The sequence below is a fragment of the Cryptomeria japonica genome, chromosome 10, assembly GCF_030272615.1.
Source record: "Cryptomeria japonica chromosome 10, Sugi_1.0, whole genome shotgun sequence".
NCBI classification, from domain to species: domain Eukaryota; kingdom Viridiplantae; phylum Streptophyta; class Pinopsida; order Cupressales; family Cupressaceae; genus Cryptomeria; species Cryptomeria japonica.
Window position 1 is genome coordinate 239077432 of NC_081414.1, and position 11689 is coordinate 239089120.

General features: G+C 36.8%; 1 long non-coding RNA gene across 1 annotated transcript; it reads left to right on the forward strand.

Moving 5' to 3' along the window:
- The first annotated feature begins 1086 nt into the window (after positions 1-1086).
- On the forward strand, positions 1087-11344 carry LOC131063841 (uncharacterized). The gene is made up of 2 exons (XR_009111170.2): positions 1087-1718; positions 9839-11344. It is a non-coding gene; the product is annotated as an uncharacterized LOC131063841 (long non-coding RNA).
- Positions 11345-11689: the final 345 nt, after the last annotated feature.

Here is an 11689-nt window from a genome sequence, read left to right on the forward strand (position 1 = left end):
AGAGATCACAAAATTATAAAAACAAACATTGGTCCTTCACATTTCTAAGATTATTGTCATTGAAACTTAAACAATAGTAGCACATAGTTACCCAACATGGAATGAATGGAGATAAAAAAAAATTATGGAGTAAATTGGGATTTTATAAAAGTCATATGAATTTATATTCTTTACAAAAGAATTCTAGTTCCACTTTATATATTATAAATTATAATCACAATTTTTTTTCCTTCATTTTTCGTTAATTAGTAAATTAATTAAACTCACATGAATAGTATCATAAATTGGGATTCTATAAAAGTCATATGAATTTATATTCTTTATAAAAGAATTCTAGTTCCACTTTATATATTAGTAATTATAATCACAATTTTTTTTTCTTCATTTTTCTTTAATTAGTATCAATTAAACTCCCATAAATAATATCTATAAGCATATGTAATGCTTGTTTATACAATCCCTTCTATAATTTCATACAAATACCCAAGCATAGGTGTTCAAATTAACTACAAATTAACATCTTTTTGATGAGATATTACATTAAGATATATTTTTTAATAATTCCAACATTACAAAATTTAGACTAATAATTTATTATTAACTTAATAATTTACAGAAAACATTACAATATATCAATATGATGCTCAAGACTTGGATGATGATTAGATACAACTTGATGATTTACTAAATATTAAAAAAAATTGAAAAGTTTCCCAAAACTCAAAAATCAACTCTAAAAACATCACAAGATTTACCAAATCTAACTAAACTCGCTACCAACAACAACTCTACAAAACTAATCTTGTGTTCTCAAGAACTTTGGATATACCCCAATTCACCAATTAACCTTCAAAAGAATTTGTAAAATAGGCTAATTGTTTACAAATCACTTTTTCCAAAGATGGGGACATTTTAGAAAAGGTTTAAAAAATGGGAATGAGAAAGAGTTTGTAAATATGAAAATTAGATAATAATACATATGGAGGAAACTATAGACTCATTAAAAAAGGGATAACTATAGAGAGGCAATGGAAATAGGAGAGATAATATTTAAATTATACATAAATACACAAATAGATTCTGCAATGACCTGCTTTACTCTAAATTGCTCCCCTATTGCTCTTCACGGTGATGATGGTACGTACAAGATGGCCGATGGCTCTCAGGGCATTGGAAGGTCTCAAGCTTTCACCTCTTTCGATTTGGTTTCAGACAACTATAATGGCATCGAGATACATTTTGCGGGCACTATCTGATCTGGCACTAGTTTTTCTGGCAAACCCATGTGGCCCCCTGCACATGCCAATAACAGTGCATTCCTTCTCTCTTCTAATAGCTCGCAAAATAGGTATTTCTCGTACCTTTGTACTCTACAATGCAGGTTCTACAAATTTTGAAGGTGGCTTTAAGGATTATGTGGATACGAATCAAATTAATGGAAGGCTATTCTAGGACCGCATGCAGGCATTTAAATCTCGACGTGACCACTACCCAAGGGCTCATTTACAAGGCACGATTCATGGTGTGATTGGGTCCGACGCTGGCAGAAAGGATTCTATTCCATACAATTTCACTGATCCTTATGCTGGGAAGAGTGACCACACATACCGTGGTTCTGTCATATGGGTATGCCAGTCCACATCCATTCAAGAAATTTATCTAAAGGAATTGGTTGGCGATAGGGAAGACTTCATGCATTGATTTGTAGATTCACCGAGGTATGGTTGAAACTGAGTGAATTACATTCTTGGATTTCTGAGAATTCAAAAAAAGCTTTGGAGGAAGAAGTTTGTTATTTCCATGTGCCAGAGATTTATTTATTCTTGGTCACACAAAAATCTCCACTTCAAGCACATAAAAATATCCAGATGTCAGGTCTCCTCCAAATCTGCTCACTTCTAATGGTTCACAAGTGTCTGATGTTGCGGCTGCTGGTGTTGTTGATTCCTTTGAGGACGGTATTGTTGACTCAGAGCAAATCTGTCTCTTCTATGCTTTGGCAATCTGATTTCTGCAACTGTGTTTCAGTTAGCTTCTAAGCTAATTGTGTCATCTTAAGAGCAAGATGTATGGGGATGAGTTTGTGAAGATTATGTGACAAAGCTAGTTGGTTTCCCTAAGCTATCCATTTTCCAATCAGATTATCTTGAAAGAATTTTATTTTTTTAAAGTTTAAATTCATACAGTAACAGGGTACATGAATACTATGTGTACATTAATAAATTATAGTCTATCCCCTTCCCGAACAGTGGTCCACATTGAAGAGTTAACTTCTCTTTTGACCCATGACTCGCGATATAGCCACTCTCAAACTATCATCCCAACCATTCAGCTCCGAGTCCATCCACAACAGGCATAACCACTTAATGCTAATCCATTACCATGTTCGGGTTTGCCTTGGACTTCACAAAGTTGAGGAAGAAGCCTTCGGCTTTAATTTTAATATGAAATATTGAAACTTGTAGCTTGCCTTGATCTCATAAGCTCCAAGTTTAGATCTTTAAAATTAGAGAATTTGTGTTCAAGAATCCATCCGCCAGCAAGGCAGAAAAGTCTAGTAATTCATTCACAAAAGCATAAGATCTTCAGATTTGATAAACAACTCAAAGTCTTTCAGCTTTGTTGGAATTCAAATTCATTTAGTGATCAAATAAACTTGCCAATTCGGTTTTGACCTAGTTTGCCATTTCTATTGGTTGCCAAACTTCTAAAAATATCGAGTACCCAAATTGTTCAAAGGGTCTCCCATATCATTCTTCTGTATAATAGTATTTCATTAGTCAACACTCAATTCAAGGCTCTTTAACGTTCTTTAATGTGTGTGTTTTCAAGTATTGGCCTAATAGCAAAGCCAAGAATAAAAGTTTCTCTGAAGCTTAAATAAAATGCATCAAAATCATTGATAAGCCTTAGAAAGAATGAACAGATTGTACTAATAAACTATACTAATAATGATATAGATAAATGAATTTTTAAAATAAAATATGCAATCAGTTACCTACATTTGCAATTATAAGCTACCAGGCCAGACAGTATAGAGAAGCATCAGATGACTCCAATATTTTACCATTGCTATTGATTTTCAAATTTCATTGATATAGATGACTCAAATAGTCAAAAACATCACGGGGTCTCCCTTAACATTCTTCTAGATGACAGTACTTCACTATCCACACTCACTTTCATGCTCTTCTCAAAATTTAATGCTAGTGTTGGAGGCATTGATATAATACCAGAACCAGGAATAAAATATTATTTAAAGGTTCAAAATGAAATGGCATAGCAGAATAGCGATAAAGCATTAATGAAATATGTATTTTTATAATATAGAATACTAAACTTAAAAAACCAAACAGAATTTCGCCCAATTTTCCAATCATAAGAAACAGACCAGACAGAACAGAGGTTTTTAATACAAGTTGGTAAAAGAAACAGCGGCCTGATTCGTTTTCTATGACTCTACACTCAACAAACTATATGCCTGCACAGGTACCAATATCCTGCTCTTTTTGTCTGCTCTAATCGTCTAAAAGATATTATACAAAACACTAGGAAAACAACTATTCCAACAACAAAATAGATTAACCTCATCCTACAAAAATGCGCATCTTTCCAGATAAATAGATTCCCAATTTAGACTCACACCTAGACATGTAACTGCAGGCAATCAATAGAACTGAAGATAAAATAAAACCCCACAAAAATCCTGTATTGAAAATCCAATGATATTTCATAGCCCTACCATTCTGTTACATTACATTTTTTTATAAAGAACTTAAACACATCTATCTCAGGAATACAGCTTCACCTTGACGTCATGGATCTTCATGCAAACAAACTGGTGCCATAAAAGCGGTTTCATGGCATAGAAGTTAGGTTTGCTGTCAAAATTGGAAAGCTCATGTCATCACATTTTAAAACAATATGTTGAATTTAAAAAGGATATCTCACCTTATATCGACTTCCATTTTGCATACTTTTGTGAGGTCCAATCCTATTGACTTATAACACTGAAATATTATTTAAGGATACAAAGGCATAGTGATAAGCAGTTCAATCATGGCAGAATTATAGTCTATCTGTGCAAACTGTTACCTGCCAACACAACTGACAGTATGCCATCAAGCATCTTCTAGTTACTTGTTGGTAGAAGTTCTCAATAATGGACGCCCTTGAGCAAAAGGTTGATGCTTTCCAGCCATGTCATCCTTATAAGATGCATATTGGGAAATGGCGTTGGCAATTAAAGGTTATCCTTTGAAAATCAGATGCATTGGTTATTGTCTCTACCAATAAATTTTGGTAATCTAATAGCTATATTTAGTTGATTTTACCAGTGCATAGTTTTAATGAAATATTCTCACTAGGGAAAAATACTATCATGAAGTTTCATCCAGAAAACCTTTCACAGTATATAGTATTTGCAACATCCATCTAGCAGTTCTGAAGATCCACTCTTTGTTGTTTTATTATGATCAGATTAAGAGCAAGATGAAACAGCAACACAATGAACAATGAACACACCAAGATACCCTGGGAAAACCCTCCTGCTCGAGGGAGAAAAAACCTAGCAACAATAGATCACCTATTTATTAAATAGAGAAGCAGCAATCTGCTTTACAATTAGGTCATACACTAGACCGATCCGAGACTGTAATTATGACACCATTCTAGATACAATCACATAGACAATAGGCGCTATCAACTTCCTTGATCAGCTGTAGATGCTGATCTTCTTCTACTATATCCGATCTCCTCTAATATATTGATCTACTTGCTCAATGATAATAATCTGCTCTGATTGCCGAACTGCTCTGCTATTGTATTATTTAATTACATTTGAATCCGATGGATTCCTTTCTGAATGAGATCGCTCCTTCTATTTGTATGAGAGAGGCACCCTTTCGCAAAGGGTCGCCCCTTAATGAAATAACATGTCTTTTCTCAAGGGTGGCCGACTTTCACAAGTTAGCCCCCTTAATATATATATTTAATAGATGGCTAAGGAGACAAGGAGACTCCCGCCACTACATCATCAACACTCCCTCTTAGATAGGGAGGAATCCTTGTTAATAATATAGTGACATCCACCATGGCTACTCCCAGAGGGTGGGTCCATCATGGCTACTCCCATGTATGGAAAAGAAAATGAACACAAGTGCTCATCATAGAATTACTCAACGTGATGTCGTCATCTCATCATGACGTTCACCATGGCTACTCCCAGAGGGTGAATAAACACAAGTGCTAATTCATGGAGTCTCTCAACATGACATCCACCATGGCTACTCCCAGAGGGTGGAACAAGGGCTTTCACCTCAAACTTCTCCCTCACAGAGAAGAATGCATTAACAAGGGCTTGCACTTCAAACTTCTCCCTCACAAAGAAGAATGCATTAACAAGGGCTTACACCTCAAACTTCCCCCTCACAGAGAAGAATGCATTAAAGTATGTCTCATGAAATCATTGATGCTGAGACTCCCTCTCAACAAGGGCTTCATTCTCCACAACTCCAAGCTTGACTCGAATACGTTGACTTTTGCTGAAAATTTAGCTAGGTCGCATCCCTTGATTGGGCCAACCTAGCTTGGTAAATTTTTAATGTAGCCTTCGGCCTTAAAAATTTATTGTGTATGGGCCTATTTGGGATATTGTGTAACTTGATTTAGGGCTGGGCTCAATTGGACACTCAAGATTAATGAAACTTGTAAAATGAAAATATGTGTTTGTATTTTGGCAGCAACTTGGAGATGGCCAACCTAGTAAAGTTAAGGCAATGTACTCATATATATATATTGAAGGCAAGTTGACTCCTCATAACAGAAATTAGTATTTATTCTACAACAGCGAATAACTCTGATACATCAGCGAATATATTGAAGATCAAGCAAATATATATTTGAAGGTCTGCGATCTCAATCTAAGCCCTAGCGAATCTCTTCTTAGCTGGCCGAACTTCATTACCAGCTGAGCGAACATCACCCTAGGCTGTTTTGAGGCTGCTGAACCTGCTCCAGGCAGTAGTACCTGCATTTTGGAGACTTCTTCAAGTATGATCTCAGGTCCCAGGATCAGATAAGTTGTGTCACTTATGTTTGTGCCCTAGCTGGGCAAAGTTGTAACCTATTTCTGTGATTAATCTAAGGCAGATCTGAGACATTAGTTGCTGGGTTTTTCCTCCAAGAGGGAGGTTTTCCCAGGGTATATTTGTGTTGTGTGTTCTTCTTTCTGTGCATTTTGTTTTCTGCTCATTAATTGTTAATCTGATCACTAAAAACTAACAACTTTGGCAAGAGGCTTGGTGAGAATATCGGCCGTCTGATCATCAATGCTAATGTACCTCAACTGAATAGCATTCCTTTGCACCATATCTCTATTATAGTGATATTTGATTTCCACATGCTTTGATTTGTTAAAACACAAGATTGGTAGATAGCTTCACACAACTTGATTATCACAATGAATTACAGTCAGCTCCAATGATTGCCCAACCAATTCTGCAAGGAGCTTTTGAAGCCACACTACTTCTCGAGCTGCAATATACTCTGCCTCTGCAGTGCTCAGTGCCACTGAAGACTGCTTCCTGCTACACCAAGTTGATACTAGACCAGATATTTGAAGCCCAAGTTCTTGTATCAACCTCCTGACCTCCTCGTCCAAGGTTGCCTTTGTTTGGTTTGTCAGACTCCCTCTGAAAGCTAATTCCTCCTCTTCGAAGAAACTAATTGCAAAGGTCAACCTGAATAGGTTCTTCCTCATCGAGAGATGTCTCCAATTATGTGTTGCCAACTCAGTCCAAGGCAGAAAGCTGTGACTCCATTCTTCAGCTCACCGGATGCATCAAAATCTTCCTCCCTTGAATGCAATTTCTCATCATCCTTATGCTCCTCAGTCCGTTTTGAAGACATTTAAAATAGATTACTAATAGTGTTCATAGAATCAAACTATCCCGAATAGAAATACTATACATGATTCATTATTCTAATGCATGAATTAATAACTTCATAAAGGATTCATGAACATTATTCAATGATAAAAATACTTATCTCTTTATTGCCAGTACCCATGGAATTAGTCCTGAAACTGTGTCTTATCTTTTCATTCACAGAGATTGAGACACTTAGTCCAGAAACATCGCCCTTCAAGTCTGAGACATGTCAAAGCCTTTCTGAGTGTTGGAACTCATGCCAAGGGTCTCAATGATACACGACTTCCAAGGATGAACCCCCACACCCAGTATTAGCTTCCAGACCTGATTTTACCATGCCTGGTATAATGTGCCAAGACTAAAAAATGCTGAACAGCGACTTACAGATTGAATATGCCACTAGGAAGAAGGCTCACATTTAGCTCCTAAATCTTCATATGATCTTCCAACAGATGCATAAGCCTCCAGTATTACTCATGCAGATGTAGCAGGTCTCCAAAATGGATGAGTGACGGTTTTTTGCATCTGAGTGATAAATGATCATAGACAGACTTAAGGTTTACGACAGTATTGAATACTTACAGGTCTGAGCTCTTTTACAGCAGTGAGAGCGCTCTCCAATTCAATGATGAATCCAGGTATAAGCAGTGACTAGATAGGGCTGTGACAGCTGTTAATCTAGATGGATTAATCCCTTCTAAAGAGGTTCTGATTTTGCTCATTTTCTTATCACCAATTACTTATTTGAATGCAACTCTAAACCTTGCTTATGTTGCCCTCTATCTCTACAGGCTTTATGAATGTAGATCTCTGTCTGCTTGGTGTGATCTGGATCGAACTCAAAATCCTCTGCTCTGTCGATCTGAGGACTCCATGTAGGCAAGGAAAGTCCAAGCACCTGGTAGTAGGATGGTGATACACCCCTTTGATGGAGCGATTAAGTGGCCTTCAGCCTGGGTAACGAGTTTGCAGGCTGAACTTGCTTGCCTCCTTACAGCCAATGGACTTCTCCTATAATGTCTTGCCCAGGTTCCTAGCACAGGGTATTGGTTGATCAATGTGACTAACAGGTAGCACCTGTAGAAGGGTCCTGTCTGAATCTCTCTGCAGCCATATAGATCTCAGTAGAATTCAGGTCTGCGAATCCAAAAGTAGCCCCAACCTGCTGCCATACCTTGATCTATGTAGCTGCGCTCCTCAGTTCAAACTCTAGTGCGCAGATAGGGATCTAGAGATGAGACCAGCAGCAATCAAATCTCCCTGACTTAGGCTCAGGTTGATGCACAGAAGAAAAAAATATTCCGATTCTTGAGGCTCCGTAAAGAAATAGGTGAAGATTCATCGGATCTCTAGAACCTGCTTGCTTGATTTTCTGACCATAATCTCCTTTGCCGCAATCGACCTGCTCTGATGCCATGTTGTTTTATTATGATCAGATTAAGAGCAATTTGAAACAGCAACACAATGAACAATGAACACACCAAGATACCGTGGGAAAACCCTCCTGCTCAAGGGAGAAAAACCCAGCAACAATAGATCACTTATATATTAAATAGAGAAGCAGCAGTCTGCTTTACAATTAGGTCATACACTATGCCTATCTGAGACTGTAATTATGACACCATTCTAGATACAATCACATAGACAATAGGCGCTATCAACTTCCTTGATCAGCTGTAGATGCTGATCTTCTTCTACTATATCCGACCTCCTCTAATATATTGATCTGCTCACTCAATGATAATAATCTGCTCTGATTGCCGAACTGCTCTTCTATTGTATTATTTAATTACATTTGAATTCGATGGATTCCTTTTTGAATGAGGTCGCTCCTTCTATTTGTATGAGAGGCACCCTTTCGCAAAGGGTCGCCCCTTAATGAAATAACATGTCTTTTCACAAGGGTGACCGGCTTTCACAAGTTAGCCCCCTTAATATATATATTTAATTTTGTAGACGGCTAAGGAGACAAGGAGACTCCCGCCGCTACATCATCAACACTCTTACTATCCACAACTCTACTTTGCTGTGGAAATCAAATAGATACTAAATTTTTAGGCCACGGTTAGCAGATCATCCTCTTAGAAATTTAAACTCACAACTGTGAAGTAACTTCAAATGAAAACTTCAATCAAAAGAGTGCACCTAAACTTAATAATCTACAAAAGACATACTGCTGTAAATATGAAAACAGATACAAAAGTTAAATCAAACAGCAGTTCTTAGCACACAACTACACACACTGTTGAAAATTTGAAAACAAACATGAACAAATATGAACTCTCAAAACTGCATATATCTTTAGCCAATAGGCTTCTCTAAGTGAACTTGTGAGTCTACAAATGACTGATAAACCTGTCTCACACCAGAAAACAATTTTAATCTCGCTGTATACCATGCCTGAAAACAATATTTTACTCATATAAGTTTATTTCAATCACATTAATGGCACAATGGTAGAGTAGTTGACGTACAGCTCAAACATGAATTTTTTTTTCCTGATTGGCATAGCAGCTTACTAAGAATGTTGTCTGGTGCTAGAGAAAACAACTCTCATGCAGTTGAAACATTCCTTGCCTCACACTCGTAAAAGAAATTTTAACTTGCAACCAATATTTTAGTTTAAAAGGCTGTAAAAATCTTGTCTATTAAATAGTGTCAGACTTGAAGAGGCGCCAAATGTCTAATCTCTTAATGAATCTGCATGATGGTGGCGAACAGAAGAGGCAGACCAAATATTACAGCTATAAAAAATCATATCAAATCTGCATGTATGAAAAACTTTCTCGAGCTCCAAAACCCTCATATTTTTAGATCTACTTTTTGTTTCTTATGAATAGATTGAAGCAGCAGCTGTAGGGAGATTGGTTTTGGTTCGTCTCATTTTCATAAAATTTTTGCTTTTGTAGGGTTTCATAGAATTTTCCTGCAAATTCTGCCCATTCTTCCTCATCAGCATGGTCGACAGTACAACACAATTTGTGCAGAATCTTGAGGTAAGTCACTTGCCATGGTTTAAGTGAATTTTATTTTTGGAAATCTGCATACAGCTTGTTCGTTTTTTGCTGTGTTTCATTTTAATCTAAAACAGATAAATGGTTTAAAAAATGGCTTCTTACTTATCTTCTGCACCACTTTTCTCGATTGTCTCTGTGGACAAGCTGAGGCTACAAGGACACCCAAGGCTGAAATTACACAGCAATTTCAGTCTCCTTGCAATTCACTGCACTTATCTGTAGTCAAATTCTTTATCCCTAACTTAGTCTAATTACAAAATTAATCTGGTCTATCTGGCCAACTATCTTTTGGCAAGGGTTGACTCCCACACAACCTCATGGCAATATAGAGAACATGCTTTGGCCGACTTCACATGTGAAATAAAAATTAGAAAAGGGGCACATATACCATTCAAGTTTAGGGGCAAGGAAAAAATGAATTAGAAATAGTAGAAAATAATATAAGAAGGCAGCGATCTCAGTAGTTAGCAGCAGTTAATTAGGGCAGCGATTAAGAAGTGGATAAGAGCGAGGTTTGGTGAAGAAACGTCATTTGAAGAGACATGGTTAAGAAGGGTTACGTCCATTGGGAAAAGGACAGCTGCTTCCAAAAGGTTGTAAAGATATAAAATAGGGAAGACCCAATGGAGGAAAGGCATAAAAAAGGACAGATTATAAAAGTCAATCAGGATCAGCACTCGCAAGGGCAGAAAGGGAATAAGATCGAAAGAGTTAATCTGACAAAAGCAGGTCGGAACAAGGTTGAGATTCCATCTATATAGCAGAAGTAATATTAATTGTGGTGTATGGCATATCTCTTCCATCTATAGCAGGCTTGAGCAGAGGTAAAGAGCAGATAAGGAGGCAGATTTATGAAGATATATTAATCCGCCCTAAAGGCAGAATGCTGAGTATTACTGCAGATGCGTAAACATGTTACAAGCAGATCTAAAAAGGGAAGAAGAGTAAGAGGCATTCGATCAGGCAATCAGAATTAAAAGAAGATAAAGCAGTCATTTAAAGAGCATCCATAGGATCAACATCTGCAGCACTCATCCAATCAGACAAAGGTTATTAAGGACAGCAAACACAAGCAAAGGGGATCAGAACAGTAATAGATCAGATTCAAACTCTTCATGTCAAACAATTAATAGCATAATAACTGTTGTTGTGGACTTAAATTGAGGCTCAACGGGTTTAAAGGAGATATTTTATTTGGTAAAGTTATAACCCTAACCCCAATAAGGGACATTATAACACCTCAGAATAATATAAGTTATATAGATGAATAATCCCATTGTGCTTGCATAACGAGGGTCTCATACACCAAATTCTTGTTTCACTCGGTGATGATGATGGCCTAAGGATGCTATGTTACCTTTACATTTATTCAATAGTACCTCTTCACTGCTTTGATCATCCACATATGTAGTGATTGCTAAGTAAACAATTCAATCGTATGAAAGATGGGGTTGTTGAAGGGATAATTTTGGTATCTAATAATCTGTACAATTAATCGCTCAAAACGACATCCAAAAAAATTGAGTTGTGAGAGTCCCATATACAAAAGATACTTATAATTTCTTTGAAACTGTACAAATTTGCACTTTAGATTATTCCTATGTAAGTATTCAGAGTGGTGTTTAAGACAGTTTTCTCACAAACAACTATCTAACCGGTCCAATTCCTTCACATTTGGGCTTCTTGAAGTCCTTGAAATTTTTATATGTACCCTATGTTACAGTTTATTTGCTATACTCTTGC